Here is an 18,599-nt window from a genome sequence, read left to right on the forward strand (position 1 = left end):
AGAATCACACTACAATGGCAACAAAAAACTATAATTATACAAAAACACAACAGAAAGATACACAAATACACATAATGACTCCAAAAAACATACATTACAGAAAAATACACCAAACACTGTAGTAGTCACTACAAAAACGGCACATTACAGTAAAACACATGGCTATTTAAGCGGCTATTGTTATTGTGACTCCGGCTCAGCGCTTCAGGGTCCGTACAGTATTTATCCAGCAGCAGCAGCACTCAGTGTTAAGCTGTTATATCACTTTCTTCTCTTCCTCTGCTCTTTTAACTACAGTAATAGTGCATTTAAAGTGATAATCATTTGTTTTGTCCAACCGCTGCATCGCATTGTGTCAGAAACATGTCAGATCAGCAATACAAGGCTTTGAAACTACTTGTTCTGTCATGGAACAAAGAGCTTAGTGTAGCCTAAAGACATAGCATATGGTGTAGAATTCAAAATGGTCAGGATTTTATTTGCATAGCCACTCTCCCTGAACCAGAGCTATCCTAAATAATGTGAGATTTATGTTGTAATACTCTGTAAAATCACAGATACAAAAAGAAAAAAGAGAGAGAACTTTTCTGTGTTCCTTTTTTTTTCTACTAGAAAACACTTGTCTTCATTAGTACTATAGTATTTTACTTGACTTTGAATCTGTCTAATTTAAAGGGGACATATCATGGTTTTAAATCCTTCCTTTTTAGATATAAATCATACAGTTGTGGTCTATATAAAGTGGAACTGCAATGCTTGGGTCTGAATTCCTCATTATTATAGCTCCACAGGCCCCTTTTCTACCCCTTTTCTGATGTGCTTCTGAGAGCAACTCGTTTTGGTGCGGTCTCTTTAAATGCAAATGAGACACTCCATACCCCGCCCCCTCTTCAGGTGACACTCGGTTCAACTCCACCCTGCTCGGCCATTTTTGTAGTTTGATAGAAGAGATATGGTTATGTAGCGGCGCATAAACTTTTTATTCAGAGGTTATTTACAAAATGTCAACAACGGAAGACTTGTCCATCCAGCCTTACATGTTTGAGCCAGAGTCGGACCCAGCAGAGCGAGATGAAAATGAAGATGATGAACCTGCAGAACCCTAACAAGTGAGCTAACACAAGCACCGAGCTAACACTAGCGCCAAGCTAACATCACGAAATGCATTTTAATACAGTCTTTTCAAAGACAAAAACGGCAAAATGAAATGACTAATGAAAACTTTAGACTTACGTAGGCCATATCATCAAGGGTCTAAAACGAGCACACAGCGCTAACATATGAAGTCTGAAGACGGTGCAACTGCTAATGCTAACAAAACAATGACAGGGACGTCTTATCATCACACTTTTTAGCGTTATTTACAGCTTACCGAAGTGTTCTGTTTGTCGTCTCCAAAGATAGAAGGAATTGAACCCTCAATCAGACAAAGTCTTTCGGCAAATCCTTCTTTATACTGGCGGAGGTTGCAGAAGCAGTCATCCTTGAAGTGCTTCGCGCACACAAAAATGACCTTTCCCACAGATGTGGGTACATTTCCGTGAAAAATAAAACTCAACCAGGCACTTCGAAAAGGTTCTGATGCTGGGAGACGGTGTAATGAAGCGTGTGGGTTACTACATCCAACAACCGAACATTTTGACTTATCCTCTCGTAACTTCAGCATCCTTGAGCTTGGACTACAAAATAAAAGCGAGAAATAAAAATGGCGGATTGCTCGAAGTGTTGGACCTGGAGTTGATGTACTAATTTGGCAGTTCCGCTGCAAATACTGTGATGTAAATACTATGTTTTTCTGTACTTCTAAGCACTCTAAATATACAACAAAATGCATTTAAGGGCTAAAAAAGTGGATTTAGCATGATATGTCCCATTTATGAAAAGCTATGAGATCCAGTCTGGATCCTGTAAGGAAAGCCTTGAGATCTAAAGTGAGGAACACACTGCCCAGGCTTCACTGTTATTACACATTTTGAAAAGTCTTTGAGGACATCCTCAAAGACTAGTTTGAAAAGATGAAAGATCAATAACTGTCAAATGAGACATCACAAACTACGGAGATTGTCATACCAATTGAAGCCAACAAAAGTGTCACACATCACTGCAATTACTCGCTAAGTTCTGGGGGTGGCAACTGAGTGACTGGATGAGGTTGTATCAAGTGTTTCTCAAACTGGAATCCAAGTATCACAAAGAAAATGCAAGTCATTGTTTGTAGGTCCAGCATTGGTTCCCAAACTTTTCACACTCCCGTACCCCTTCATGCATTTAAGCTGAAGCCATGTGCCCCCTACTCCTGCATACTTAAAACACATAATAATCCTAATGTCAAATACAATGTAACCCTAGAGTAAAATTTGTCCCTGGATCTTTCTTTTCCTGTTCAAACATTGGCATTTAGCTGAAAGAATCTGATACAGTATTTATCAGTCTTTCTTACATACAAACATCTTTTAGAAATTGCTTGTATTACCAGTTTTTTTGGGATACTCACATCTCATCGTCCCTTATTTCACAAAGTATTTAAATTGACCCACTTCAACATTACCAAAATGTAATATCTTATTATGCTATTATTTTCTTAAAGGGATCCTTGATTGTTTTTACAAATGTGGCTTAAAACCTTTGAAAGGTCCCTATTAGAAGAGCTATGCCAAACAAAACACATTATTTTGCACCATATTTGTTTTATTAACTTTTAAAAATGGGACTATAGTTTGCCTTTTGAGAGCCTGTGCGCCGCCAAGTTGAAATGACGTCATTGATAATGCAAATTGCCCCTTTCAGTCCGTTGAGTTCTATAGGAGGTGAAGCTTTCAGTAGGGGTGTCCCGATCCAATATCGATATTGGTCCGATGTTAGCCGGAAAACGATTATCAGATTCAAATTTACGGATTTCCCGAGTTTCTTTTTTTTTTTTTTATTCATTTTTAATTTATTTTATTCAATTTTCTCATACCTACTGTTGTTGACTATTGTTCTCTGTTTGAGTAACATCACTTGATCAAAATTTTTCTAACATTCCACACTACAAAATAAGTAATTATTATTTTTTCATTAAAGAAAAGAGAGAGAGTGAAAAGAAAGAAAGTATGTGTGATTCATGCTGATATCGGCTCAATATTGGTATCGGCCGATATGCAAGGCTGCAATATCGGTATTATATTGAAAACGAAAAAGTTGTATCAGGACATCCCTAGCATTCAGGATCATTAAGCAGTTTTTTCAGTCAAAATTACAACTTGTGCTGCTTTGCGTTGCTCTAAAAATGAGTAAAAGTCAATGTAAACCTCTTTAGTTTACCGAAATTTAATAAACCAAATCCGTGACCCGAAAAAATCTGGGGCGCGACAGTTCCAACTATGCTGTTTCGTAGACGGCATGAAGAAGAGAAGATGAGCTCCTGCTATATGTAAATACGGGCAACCAGGATCGACTGCTGCTCATTAATGCTGACCCAAGTTGAATCTGTCTGCTGCAAAGAACCGGTGTTCTTGTCAGAAATGGTTGAAAGTATGGTTTAATGATTTAAGTCTGGATTTTTTGCTCTTTTTCTCTTCTTCATGCCATCTATGGAATAGCAGAGTTGGAACTGTTGCCCCCTGCGGTCACAGATTTTTTGGGGGCACAGATTTTGTTTGTCAAATTTTGGTAAACAGAAGAGGTTTACATCAACTTTTTTACTGATTATTAGAGCAAGTAAAGTTGTAATTTTGACTGAAAAAGCTGCTAAATGGTCCTGAATGCTTCACCTCCCATAGAACTCAATGGACTGAAAGGGGCGATTGGCATCATCATTGACGTCATTTCAACATGGCGGTGCACAGGCTCTCATACGGTAAACTATATAACAGTTAATAAAAAGAATATGGTGCAAAATAATGTGTTTTGTTTGGCATAAATCTTCTAATATGGACATTTAAAAGGTTTTAGGCTACATTTGTAAAAACAGTGAGGAGCAAATTACAGTATGTTTGTATGTATAAAGTCTAGTTTAATCTTTATGTTGATGGATTTTAATCATTACTGACAAATATTTTGATCAATTATTTTCTTAAGTTAATTTAAGTAGAGTTTCCTGTTGGAACAACAATTCCCTTTATTTTCTTTACAGCTCCACTGTCTTATTCTTATTCACAGTTTTGTCAGCTTCCATTCTCCTGTCTATCTCTCCATCACAGCTGTCCATCTGTGCTGCTTCCAGGTTTATCATCCTCTGTTATCAGCAGCTGGTTCCTCTGGGCTTCCTGCTCTTCATATCAGCCTGACTGATTGGACTGTAACAGTGCTTCGCTTTTAGGAGAAATTATTTGTACATATAACGTCAGCAGGATTTTAATACCTTTAAGACGTCTTTCTAAACCTCAAGTGAGCCCTCCATTTCCTTTAATATTAAAGCAGATGATTAAAGTGTAATTGATGCTGAGAAAAAGCAATGGGGTGATTTGATGCACCTTGTTGAAATTTGTCATTACATAAACTGGTGCGACTGCAGGTCAGATTGACACTGGGAAGCTCTCTGCTCGTCACCTTTAGTGGACCCACTTACAACTTGATAGATTTCCCATTATTTTTAGACAGCAGTGATGGAGCACCAGGTTGTACACAGACATATCTGCTGCTCGTATGAGCTTCTGCCTGAGGAGAATCATTCTCCAACATTGGCTTACAAATGTTAAGGCCGTCTGCCAAAAACGCCCTTTGGCGTGAATAGTTGTTCATGTGTAATAATAACCACAAAAGGGTAATGTAAATCTCTGAGCCTTATATCTATTACTCTTTTTGAGTTTCAGCCTTTTCTTTTTTACAGAAGCTGCATACATACACTTGAACTGAGGTAGAGCTCCAGGGATTGATGTGAAACTCTTAAAACCAGGGAGAACTCAAATTTGTCATTGAAATTATAGATTAAAAGCATTATTTGTTTGCCTGCAGTGTTCCAGTATTTCAGTCTATTTTTCTATCTGACCACTCTAGTCATGTGGGTGCTCTAACATTGAGCCAAACGCATGTTATAATCACAATATTAAAGCTACTATCTGCAATTTATGAGAAACGTCTTGGTGTCCCGCCCTAAACAGCCTCACTTCCTCCCACTGCCTCTCCCAAACTACCAGAAGCCACGCCTCTATTCTATCATCGTGGAACATAAGATCTTATCGGGTCGCATTGATATAGGTCTATGGGTCAGGTAACAGCCAAAATCATTGTTTCCGTGCACAGTCCCACATTCACTTTGATTGACAGTCTCAAAAACAGGAAGTCGAAGCCTATTGGCTGTGCACAGTCGGTAATCATTTCCATTTGTATAGGGGTCTAGAGGAAGAAGGAGGGACTTATATACATTGATGTATATGAACAACCACCGGCAGTAGACCATAGTAAAAGACTAGTTTTATTTTAGTTTAGATTTCTCAGAAATCAGTTATCTCCACTATTTTATCCACTCTCCACTCCGTAAAGAGGAAGGTAGGAGTCACAGACAGGAATGTGTTTAACAAAATCAAGTTGCTGAAAAAAGCTGCCTAAAAAAAACAAAATATGAAATTAAAAATGATTGAAAGCAACACCAAGACATAATGATACAAAGTAAAAGATGAAAAAAGCAAGAAACAATGGGAAAAAGAACAGGTGAGGCTTGAGCTATAACCATGACTTCACTGTTGTGTGTAAAAGAGGAGGGTCACACCTGTGGATTGGGTGGGATATCCCAATTACTTAGTCATAGACACATAAACGCAGACAGACAGAGAGTGACAGGAAACAGACAGAATGAAACCCCCTACTCCCTGAAACCAAAGCCAAAAAAGAAGAAGCTAAAAAGCAAGAGTTGCATGACAAGACTAAAGCCCCACAAGATCCAATGCCTAACAAATCAATCAAAAACATGAAATTAAATGCCAAATGTTGAAAAGAATTTGCCCTACAAGATTGTTTTTACTCTTCTGAGAAATTAAAATCCAGAATTCAGGCCTTCAGGACAATTAACACTTTTATTGATGCCCTTAATGTTAAATAGTACCCATAAGTCCTTTGTCCTGTAATGTTAAATCGTGTTTGCTTTTTTATAGCACTGTGGCGAGTCTGCTAATTGAACATTGCATGAGTTCCCTAACACAAAACTTGGATGATAGGAGCATTACTGCTGTTGTGCCCTGGTGCGACAAATACAAGATTGGTAGAGAAAGAGTATAGTGTGTGACATTTTGCTGCAGTGACTCATAAGAGGAAACATTTCTGTTGACTAGTCATGGCCTGGATGACACTTTGGTTTTCATGGCAAAACAACATCTAACGTGAAAAGATTTCTTTAAAATTATGTCGAAAAATGTTTAGTTGAAGTTTGTAGCAGAATAAAACATTTAAAAATGTTCCAGTTTTGTCTTCATCCGTCAGACTAAAGGTTAGAATTTGAAGCATTAGAGATGCTTTAATACGTTTGCAGTTGTTAATAACGGCCTCATCTTTATATTCGAGGTCCAAGCATCTACAATCCAGAAATACTTAACATTTCATATTTCACACTGTATATGAAGGGGTTAACTTATTACCAAGGTATGTGCAGAATTAACTAACAGTCTTTTTTAAGTGCATAGGCTGATGCTGATCCTAGAGATAAATACATTGGGGAAAATGTAATTTGGCACAGGAAACACTGTCAGATAACGTAAAGCGCATTGCAGGCAGTACACAAGGCCGAGGTGAGCTGCCGCCGCAGGCTGCTCTGTATCTGATGCTGACCCTGTAGGAAATGTCCAGGCTGCATCCTGAGGCAGGTGAGCCAGGTCAAACTTGTCCCAGCAGATTGGCTCTGTTCATGGCAAACCCCATCCCCCCAATCCACCCACCCACCCACCCACCCTTTGTGAGTCCTCCCACAGTCTCCTCCTCAACAACTAACCCAGGGAATTACACGGGCAAGAAGGACTGAAAAAATACTTTGTGTGTTCAGTTGAATGCAAGCTTTGCGTTTGTCAGTATGTGTGTGCGTTCTTTCCACATGCCTGTAGCAGTTATGTAAACACTCTGGCCTTGCTGTGCCACAATTGTACAAAGAACAAGAAACGTCTTTTAATTACGGCTGCAGTAAATGCTTATTTTAGTTACAGGAGTATTTTTGTTCAACTATTTATCGATAGATTGTATAAGAGAAATCACATTTTTTTGCAGATGATTTTATTCCATAACTGACAACAGTGTTAGTTATGGAATAAAATTCAGATTTATGTGAACATACAAGAATTGCACATAAAACAATACAAGAATCTTAAAATAATTTCACATGCAAAAAGGAATTACTTAAATAAAATAAATTAATTTAACTGCTTGCACATTTGTTGTCTATTCTGCACACCCTGAGTGATCTTACTGAATGCCAAATATAACAAGTAAATTTCTCCATTGTGAGATCAATAAAGGATTTTCTTATTTTATCTTATGTACTTACGTTAAAAAGTAAAACAAATGTCTATAAACAGAGTTTTTAAACCAGTAAATTTCATATCTTTTATTTTTTTTAAGATCCTGTTGAATACTGGTACATGAAAGAAGTTCAATCTTTTACATTTGAACACCTGGAGAATTTAGCACTCATCATAAATAAAATGAATCAAGAAAAAAAGTGCAAATGCTCAATAAAACCCAGAGCAGCTTTGAGTTTAACATTTTTAAGAACTTGTAGAAAACTGGTACATCATGGCCCCTTCAACTTTGCGGTTGTCGGATTGCGGTCGGATTGCGTCTTTTTACGTTGTGACGTCATCTTCGAAGGTCTTAAAAGTAACAAGCTCATTTTTAAAATGTAAATCTCGCCGCAATCACCCAGCCAATAGGCTTCGGCTTCCTGTAGCGGAGAGACTGTGCACGGAAACAAGGCAGCGCGTCACAACAGCAAACAGGTCTCACTCTGAGCAGCATAGCATCATGGAGAAGGACTCCGAAACAGAATCTACTGAAAAACAAAAGAAAAGTCCGGGTATAAAGTTTGCAGATACTTTGTGACCGCAACAGAGTTGATCTCGGAGCTGCTTTTTAAAGGTGGAGGGACTTGCTGCTTTTAAAAGGATTCCGACATTGATTTGGCAACATTTCTCATGGACAGGTAATAAATATGTTTTAGTTAAATTACCGTAGGTGTTTTATTAGTAAAAAACAATACTACACTTGTGTTGGTGTGTTAAACATTGTTGTTATGTTCCGCAATGCACGTAGAGGTGTGGCTTCTAGTAGATTGGCAGAGGCAGGGAGAGGAAGTGGAGCTGTTTAGGGTGGGACATCAAGACGTTCGACGTTCTCTCTTTTCATCCGCTAGATATCAGCTTTATTGGGGATAGAAATTTCTATAAAGTCGCTTACAAGTGACTTATAAGTGTAAAACTGTTTCAGTTCTTATCTGTAAATACTTGATTTATGTTTGAATTAAAGACTGTAATCTACATTAACACTTTGCAGCAGCATTAGCACGCTTATAAAAACAGGCTACCAAACTACGACCACACCTACTCAGTGTGGAACCAGAAGAAGACCTGTGTATTTCTTCTCAGGGAATGAAAAATAAAAATAAAACTGTATTCACATATTGTATATTTCTACCAAAGGACTGTAACTCATAATTAATGCATGGCCAATGAAATGTTAACAGGACCTGATTAGGCTCATCTAAATTATATTTTTCCATATTTTTTACTCCCCATCTGTGGAATTAATTACATTTTCCCTTTAGTTTTTAATAAAAAAAAAAGTTGTTACAGTGGAGCATCATCATTTCTGCTTCTCTGCACACATGGTTTTACATGAATCCCATTCCCTATAGGATCTGTGTAAAACATCACACCCTGTTACTGCAGCAGTGTAGCTTCAGGGACAGGCTTGACTCACTTATTGTATAAAAAGGCAGATGGAGAAGAGAGATAAAATTAGGGAACGAGGAGTGGCATAAGGAGGAGATTCTGGTAGAAAGGAGGACAGGAGCTATTCAGCCTGGATGAAAAACACAGTTAGGTGTCATGTAGTTAGGATGTGTCCTCCTCTTTGTTCCTTTCCTTTCTTCAACTTTTCATTTTAGGCTCCCTTGGTTCTCTTTTCATCTCCTCTTGAGTCTGGCTGTCCACCAGCGGAGCATCCAACTCCTGCCACAAATTTGGATGAAAATGTCCTGCCCATTAAAGCACATGCTGAGTTTAACTTTCATCCTTTTCCTCTTATGTTTCTTTTCCTTCACACTCTCCCGCACAAACAACCAGCCTATCTCTCAATATGTCAGTGAAGACCAAACAGAAACATAGCTTGTTTTATGGAGTTTATGTAAGAAAATCCTTAGGGAAAACTTGGAGAAATGTACATTTAAAACAATAAATCTTTCTGCAACACTGACCTCTTTAAACTCGTATGGGCTGAAGTAAGAGCTGGAAGATTATCATTTTTTTCATCATGCAAAGTGTGGCACAAATAGTGCTACTTTTTAGGAGAACATTTTTTAGAATAACATTTAACAACACAGTATAACAATAGTATCATTTTCTCAGCAAGTAAACACAGCAGAGATTTAAACTGTCCTTTGCAGAGACCTTTTTCCAATCTCATCTCCCCGTTATGCAAATCCTTCCCAATTACCTTCATCTCTTATGGAGACATTGCTAATTCTATACTCAGGCGTACAAACTGAATTACTTTGCTTGTGCAAACACAAGTCCACCACAGTTCATGCATTTTACAGTTTTCCCAAACACGTTTTTTTTTGAGACAAATGATCACAAGACTGAACGTCACCTCATGAATGAGCTGTGAATGTTCACTGTTTGCATAGATTTAAACAAACAGTAGTATTGCGACATTGAGGACACAGACATGCAGACAAGAAGGAACTGTACATGTGGGGAAAACAGGAATTGTTCCTGTTTCAGTTCTTATCACGATTCGATTCACGATACTAGATTCACGATACGATTCTCTTACGATTTATTTTACAAAATTAGACTGTAGAGATAAAAAAATACTGTACTATTTTAAATACTGTACTATTTTCATTGTCAAAAGAATCCATTGATAAACTATACAAAACAATGCAATTTAATAAAAAATAAATTCTGAATGAAATAAATAAAGAAATAGTACAAATGAAGAAGCCTATTCATTTAAATTCTGGCTCTACATTAAATTATGCAAAACTGCATAATAGTTCCTTTTTTTTAAAAAAAAGTGCAACTGAAAATCTATTTTGTGCCTTAACAATTGGACTTTAAAACAAATCCCATATCAAAGAAATAATACGAATAAACTATGGCTTTCATTCTTTCTTGTTTCTCCCTTTCCTCTCTGAGCCCCTCTTGCCTTGGATTTCACATGTTCTTTCTTTCTCACCTCTTTCATTTTGTCTTGAGGAAGCCAAAATGCTTCCACACTTCTGATTTAAAACACGGTGGTGCATCCTGAATTTAAAATTCTAAATAGATAGCGCCCTCTGCTATTAAAAGAAAGACAAAAAAAAGTACTGCGATTCAATTTCAGTATTGATGTGAACCGTGACACCTTTGAACTGCCTCACGATTAATCTGTATATCCTTAGAGGCCGATATACTTTTTTTTTTAAAGCACATTGATTATGAAAGACAATTGAAACACTCATGATATAAATGTATATGTTAAAAATTAGATTAAATGCACCAATAGAACTCTTAACATTTATTGAACTTTAAATATACCCGTACACAAAAAAAAAAAAAAAAAAAAAAAAAAAAAAAAAAAAAAAAAAAAAAAAAAAAAAAAAAAAAAAATAAATATACCCGTACACAACTAAGTAAAAACAAAAATCCTTTTCCTAATAAAGATATAATAGGATAAGGATATTTGATGAGGCACTATTATATTATATCCTTATCCTATTATATCAGCTTTTTATTTGTAAGCCTATTGGCTTCTACCTCTCCCATGCACATGCTATTATTCTTACATTTTTTTGTTGTATATTCATACATCCGAATGGATGTTTTATATGTTCTTTTTTCTTTCCTTTAATGGCTACTCTAAAGTGCTAAAAAATTAAATAATATAAATCATTTTAAAAAATAGAGTTGAAAAAAGTCCATATATCGGCCTGCCGATACATCGGTCCACCCTTAGTAAATACTTTATTATAATTTATGTTGGTAATGAATGCCGCAATCTACATTACCATTAGTTGCGGTATCAGCACTATTAACAAAAAACAACAGCAATTAGTCTTAAGATCAAGAAAATTCTTTTGCGCAACAATATCATGGTATATTCATTTATCATTATTTGATTAGCTACTGCTGATTAGCTATTATAGGTAAAACCTTACAAACTCTAATTACAGAGGCTCTGGCTTCATGACACAAGGTTGCTATCCTTTCCTCTACTGTTTCCTGACAATATATTCAGTGTCACGACAAAATCATTTTGCATTGCAACCAAGTAAAGCAAAAGCAGCGAATGCAAAAAGTTTATATTTTAAAAAATAGGGCTCTGGCCAGCTGTCATTGTGATAAATGACTTCGATGTGCATTTAACAAAAAACCTGAAAAGACCTCAGATCAGACCGATCCCACATATTAATAAATGTCTTCTTTAGAAGTGGATTAATTGCTGGTAGATAACAATACTGACACAAATATTCCAGTGGAGGAAAGATTAGAATAGATTTATTTTCAGTTGTTCACAAATTATTTCACACCCAGCCCCCCCGACATGTTTGTAATGTTTAAAACTTTGTTCAAACCTTAAAGGAGGAATGATAAATTAATGCATTGAGGAAGAATGACCTTTTAAACTCTAATCTTTATCAAATAATGAGGTATTGAACTCCTAAGCAGTGAATGATTTTTTTTTAGTTTTTGTTTAAAGATTTAAAGTTTTTTTATGACCATGTAATTGAATTATTCATGCTCACTGCTGGGAGGTAAATGTTTTAACTAGTTGTATAGGGAGTTTGTATTGACAACAATGTGCACTAAAAGCGTTTCTGTTGTGATGACTGAGCAACAATTTGTTTTAAGAAAAAGTTTTTGTATTTATCTTGTTAGTGTTAATGGGGACAAATTGACAGCCTCATATATTAGCATTTAAAACTCCCAGCCCGGTTCCACAAATGCCTCCAATTAAAAGGCATTTTTTCCTTCTTAACAAAAATAATCTTTGGATTCTGGCCAAATGCAGTGCAAGTTTCAGGAGATATTCTGTCATCAGGTGTGAATAAACAAATCTGTAGTGCTTGTGACATCGCATTTGAAACAGCATTTGTGCTTATTGAACAGATTTCATACTGGGAAAGGCCTTGGTTTGGTTTTGAAGCCTTTGTACCCGAAGGAGCTTTGTTGGTCTTTCTCATTGGCATTCAGACGCTGCTATAACGCACCAGAGCACAACAGACTGGCAGAGAGAGAGTTTAACAGAGTAAAGTTAGTAGGGCTGGGACGATACCCTTTGTCCCGATCGATACTGGGAAGCAGAATCCATTATTAAAATTGGCATCCAAAAAATCGTAACCTTGCCTGCAAGATGGATTCTCCTGGTGTTCACAAACACCAGAATCCATCTTGTGCTATTCCCACCTTTGCCTTTCGAATCCGAACTGAAACGCTTCGAACCAAAGCGCCGAAGCAAAACCCGCAGTTGCGGGGAGAGGAACTAGCTGGGCTACCGAATCAAAATAGAAACATGTCGACGCAGGAGGATGAACGCGTGGACGCTGCTATAAACATTTTCCTTTTTGAAAGAGCAACAGCGAGAGGCGCTTTGTGCATTTTTGGATGGTAAAGACGGCAAAGCAGAGCCTTGTTGTTGTAGCAGCGTCTCTGCAGCGCATGCCAATGACGACATCATCATTTGTTACCGTGTGATTGGCTAAAACAAATCATGGTGGACAGGCGCTTCGCCCAATCAACTTCAATCATTCTGTTCATGCCCCTCCGTGGTTCGGAAAGGATTCGCCAGACACGGACCCAGATCGATGTGGAGAACTCGAGTTAGAGGGAGAGGCTACACATCAATCTGGCTCTTGCCAGGTTAAAAAAATTGTGATAAATCGTAAAATTGATTTTGTTTCCCCACCCTTAAAAGTTAGAAGAGACATTTTTAATATAGATACTGTATGTGTAGAGATAAGGGGTTGAACACACTAGTCGACCACTCAACTTTAGTGTTGTCTCGCGAGTCTGTCTACCTGACGTCAACTAGTCAGAGTACCTGACTTTTGCCCAAGATGGCAAAAGTAATCTTGGGCAAAGATGAAGGTAGCTTCGGTGAAGGAAGCCACCGCTACCGTAAAGACAAGGAAGCCTCGGGGCTTAACAGTTACCGTAGGCAATACAGCAGTGTTCCTGGGTTTACTTCTGTCCTGTGTTCCAGGGGCTGGCGGTGTTGTGCCAAAGTCTGTGACCCAAAAAAATCTGTGACCGCTGGGGCTTCTCAGCGGTAGAAAAAAAGAGTGCTAAACCTCTTTTTAGCTATTAAGGAGCTATTTACTCCCCCTTAAACGTGACGCCCTGGTGGGTGAAGTAAATGCAGAGTGGAAAAGAATTACAAACGTGTTAAAGGGGGAGTAAATGTCCGCAGAGAAGCCGCAGGGGTTGGAACTGTCGCCACCTGCGGTCACAGATTTTTTCAGGTCAGATTTTGGCACAATACTCGGCTCGGCTTAGGCTCACGGTGACGTCATCGACGAGTCGACTGGACTAGTATGCACATAGAGTCGACCTTTTAAGTTCGACCCCTAGTAGAGATTATACTGGTAATTTGTCAAATTTGACCCAATGACAGTTTAAGCGATTATGGCTCCTGGTCAAACCTTTTTCCAAAACATGTTACTGTTCAGGAGTCATTACAACAAGTATGTGTATATTTGTCATAAAGTAACACAGTAAAGGGAATGCTTTCCTTAGAAGCTCATCACTCTCTGTATACTTCGTGTCTTCTTCTTCTTCGACAATATTTGCACGACTGCATTCCTTTACTCAGTAACACACCAGCAATGTTGCAGCAGCAATCTGTATCATGTTGCATAGCAGGGGTCGCATCCTCGTGGGAATGCATTGTACTGAAGGGGGCCCAGTCAAAAAGAAAAAAAAAAACATTACTCCACTTAGTTGCTGTTGGTTGAAGAGGTTTCACAGAACAAATATTCAATATTTCATATAACAATGGTGATGCTCCCTTTACAAAAAAATTTTTTCCCAATGTTAATTCTTGTTGATTGTCTCAATAATGATTAATAAAATATGGAATTCTGTGACTTACTGCACCATGTGAGGTACACGTTTTTTTTTTTGAGACATGCACAAACACAAGGGCCTCTTTTCCGCGATGGCACTGTATCAATATTATGCTCTCTCCACCCTGTGCTGTTCCTGTTTACACAGCCCAGAATATGTACCCACCTAGTAATCCCATGTGGAGGAAATCTGAGGCACTGGTTGTTCTCAGGTCTCTTTGTAATTCTCTGAGACTCTTTTTCTTTATTTGTCTTTCACAGACATGCAGTGTTAAACTCATAACCTGGTTTGCTTAACCTTAGCAGTTGCAGTGTTAAAGGTGATTTTTCACATGAGAACATCTGCAGTCTTATTTCTTTTAGTGTCGACTTTGCTGTTTTTCTCAATTTCTCTTCCCATCATCATTTTTGTGTTTTCGCTGCTTTCAATTTGCCTTCCGCTTCCATACTTCCCAGAGGTAGTTGTTTTTGAGCTTGTTCCAACATTCGAGTTTTCTCTTTCTTACACTGTCCAACGCGCATGCACCGAGCAAAGAAAATCTCTCATCAGAAATGTTACCTCACAAAAAAAACTTAATTAGGTCTCCTGCATAACATGAACACTACCTAATGGTGCTTATGTTGAACAATAGACTACTGTGACATAAGTCTGAATCATGTGTCGTGCCCTAATTCTCATCTGTAAGGCTGCATTGTTTCCAGCAGGCCGGTGCTGGAGGATTCAAAAGGAGTATCCCTCTCCGTTTGGGTGAGTCATTGAAAAAAAACACTGGCCTCACAGGAAGGGGAGCTGAGTGACTGCGATAATAAAGGAAAAGTAATACAGAAAGTGACAAATGACAGACCAATCGTAACTGCCTCCGAAGCAGACCTTGGTGTCCTGATCTCAATGCAGAGCAAATAACCTGTGTTGAATAATGGAGAGAAAAAGAAAGTTTGTCGGAGTAGATACAACTTATTTTTTCTAGCTAATAGAGAATGTTGCAATGCAAGGCCATTCAATGGATATTGGTGTTATAAAGTAAAAAAAAAAAAAAAAAAGACCAAGAGCACAAGAGTAGCAGGTTCATTTTAGAAAAGTTTAAAGCAATAAAACTACATCTAATCAGAGCAGGCACTGGAGCACATCAGGAGTAAACATACATTTTCAAACACAGTTTTTAATTATCCCTTTTAGCGCCGTTGTGGTATTCATTTGTTGTGTCGGTTTTGTTCTAGACTCTGAGATTTAGCATGAAGGCTGACACAAAAAGTCTCTAATTCTTTTTATTTCCTTTTCTTATCTATTATTATACCCTGCCACAAAGTGGAAGGTGGATATAGGTTTGAACTCAGTCTGTGCGTCCAAGTTAAAGTGGACAGATTTTCTCAGAAACTGCTTAAGATAGGATAACCAAATTCGGTGTGTGGCTTCAGGGTATCAATACCTTGGAGTTTGAAACTCACATATGTCCGCCACCAGGTGACGCTATATCCAAAGTCAACGCGTTGTGGCCTATAAATCCCACACTGTATGTCGCACATTAAAAAACTTCATATCCACAGATTCGCTGAATAGCACTGAATCAGCTGAGCTAGGCCACGCCCTTTTCAGCCTCGAGTTTTAGCGCAAAATCACGAAAACTGCAAAACCTATTTTCTAACTCCTCTCTGGAATTTTATCCAATCAGCGTGAAACTGGGCACGTAGAGTCTTCATTTGGACCTGATCTAAAGTTGAGGAAATAATTTTGTTCGGTCAAAATATGCTCAAATTAATATTGAGTAGAGTTTTCTAGCTTGCTATAAAAACGCGAACTGTTGCATACCTCAGTCAAAATAAATGCTAACAACACCAAATCTGAGATCCTTGATTGGCATGTGACTGTTGGGGTATGTGCCAAATTTGAATAATTTAGGCCACTAGGAGGCACTGCAAATATATATCTCTGAAATGGCTTGACCGATTTTTACCAAATTTGGTAGGTTGACCGTGGGTCGCTCCTGAGGCAATATCTCGGAGGTAATCGCGATTGGTCAAAGTGGGCGTGGCTTATTACAACATAAAATGAAATAAACATTTGTTTAAGCTGAAGAATTATGTTGAGGGCTGTGAAATTTAGAGAGAACATAAAGAAGAGCACACAGACCACCCATACCGAAAAGAGTGCCACTAGCTGGCGCTATAATGGGTGCAAACGCATTTTGGCCTGTAACTTTCACATCTTAAATCACATCTTCATAAACTTTATATCCACTGCAAATGGCACCTTGGCCTGTGTCCTAATGCTTGCCCCAAGCCCGTCATCCCTCGTGACGTAATTCCATGGGCTCCGCTAAACCTGGGAGCCGAGGCCCTTTTTCATAACTGCTTGCAGTTCTAGTTATTATCCCCCACCACAAAGTGTAAAGGGGTATATAGGTTTGATTTCCATCCGTCCGTTTAAGACAGTAAGATAGTTAATAATTTGCTAATCTGATGTGATATTTTCTTATGTAAACATCTACGTTTTTAGATTTAGGACATTTAGGAAAGGGTTGTGAGTTATAATGACACCCACTCTGGCGGGGGATGTCTTCTTTTTTACATTTATCTCATGTTTTATTTGTACTTAATAAAATGTAATCACGCTTAAAATTGGTTATGTGTCCCAATGTTGACACAATATTGTCTATAATAAACTGAAATTGATATCACATTCGCTTGACACGTCTCTTTTCTTGGCCTTGAACACATTTTTGCAAGAAAATATTCATTTTAAAGCTACGTTCAGACAGACATACAGTAGCATTATATTCAATTGACTGTCCACCTTATCTTTAGCTGCCATAATCCTATAATGAATCATGGGTAGTAGCTACACCTTTTCCTGTGTCAGGTTACTGAAATGGAGTTGGTGTTCCAATGGTAATGGATCATGAGAATCATACAACTAAGAAATGTGGAAATACTACCTTTTACAACAGAATATTCTTTAAGAGCAATTTAAGAAAAAAAGAAAAGATGACATTCCAAAGTTATTTGTTAACTTCTACTTCTGCTATACACATAAAGTTGCACATATAAAGATAATAATAATAGATTCTTATGTCTCACCTGTGTGAATATATATTTTTTTAAAAAAAGAATTAATATTGTAAAAGAGATGGGAAATGTCACTTAGTTATTGGTCCATCCTTTCATCTTCAGTATCTGCTTTACCTGTTATGGCTCATGAGTTTTTTCTCAGAGTAAAAGGCGGTGGTGTACTTCAAGTTGCTAGTCTGTCGCCAGCAAAGATAAAGATTTTACTGATTCACGTCTATGGTCAGTTTAGAAACCCAATAGACATCCAATAAACCCAAATCACATTTTTTGGGCTTAAGTAGCTAAAGAAAAACTGAACAAAAAAGCCCAAGGCTTGCAGTGCTCGGGTAAATAGACAGCAAATGTGATGAGTGCTATAGAAAGAGTTTTCTGCGTCTTTTTGTGAAGCGCTGACCTGAAACAAACCTTGCCAGCTTTTGATGACAGTGAAAATTTGTGTGTGATGTGTATATTGTGAATTGCATTAGTCTATTTATACAAATACGTACGCGTTTCAGCATTTTCCCCAGATTCTTTTTGTCAGAAGTAAAATAAAACTCCACCCGCTGAGTTACATTCCTGCATTTGGATGCTGCCCGTTCAGAGCTTGGCAGAACCAGCGTGTGTCCTGAATCCTACAAAGACCTAACAGGAAAGGATTCCTCACTTAGACCACCTGCAGCCATGCAGTAATTAAAATCACCACCCACCACTTTGTAACCATAACATCTTGGCAACAGGCTCACAACCAGGCACTTACAGCCACAATGATAACAGCTGGAGCGAGTAGGAGCCATCAATAAATAATACATGATAATTGGCTTGACGCATTCATGATTAATATCCTAATTACCTCCAAAAGGACCCACCTGAGTTTTTTTGTGCGTTTCCCCATTTTCCCAACGGATGGATTACCTTGTTCGTGTCACGACAGACGTGTCTTCATGGCTCATGCAATATATTACAAACTACTCATGGATTTGGCGGCTGTGTTTGTTGCTATTCTCCCTTTCCTGCTACTTAAATTAAAAGATGTTTTCTATTATCTGCCTGTGTGTTCATATGACACACCTTAAGGGTGCGTTGCAAATGTTTTCCAAAACTCTCCAAGAAATTGAAGTGTGCAATCACCTATTAAAATTAATCATCGCAGACTTTCTCTGTAGGAACAGGATGTGAGAACTATTCAACTTGAGAAAATGATTTTTTTCGTGTGTGTACCTGAAGCAAATCTAAAAAAAATAGGGCCCTTAGGCTTCTCACACAAAAAATTGGAGTAAGAGGAATAAGAGCTCTGGAGAGAGGAGAACATGTTCCTGTTGCTAAG

The 18,599-nt window shown here is 37.9% G+C and overlaps 1 protein-coding gene and 1 long non-coding RNA gene across 3 annotated transcripts in view; both read left to right on the forward strand.

Moving 5' to 3' along the window:
• Positions 1–18,599, forward strand: part of ctnnal1 (catenin (cadherin-associated protein), alpha-like 1) — a 62,115-nt gene that overhangs the window by 13,909 nt on the left and 29,607 nt on the right. The gene's annotated exons all lie outside the window — the stretch shown is intronic.
• LOC114471984 (uncharacterized) lies at positions 1,845–15,701 on the forward strand. Its single transcript, XR_003675054.1, has 3 exons — positions 1,845–1,867; positions 8,521–8,527; positions 15,577–15,701. It is a non-coding gene; the product is annotated as an uncharacterized LOC114471984 (long non-coding RNA).

The sequence above is a fragment of the Gouania willdenowi genome, chromosome 11, assembly GCF_900634775.1.
Source record: "Gouania willdenowi chromosome 11, fGouWil2.1, whole genome shotgun sequence".
Classification (NCBI taxonomy): domain Eukaryota; kingdom Metazoa; phylum Chordata; class Actinopteri; order Blenniiformes; family Gobiesocidae; genus Gouania; species Gouania willdenowi.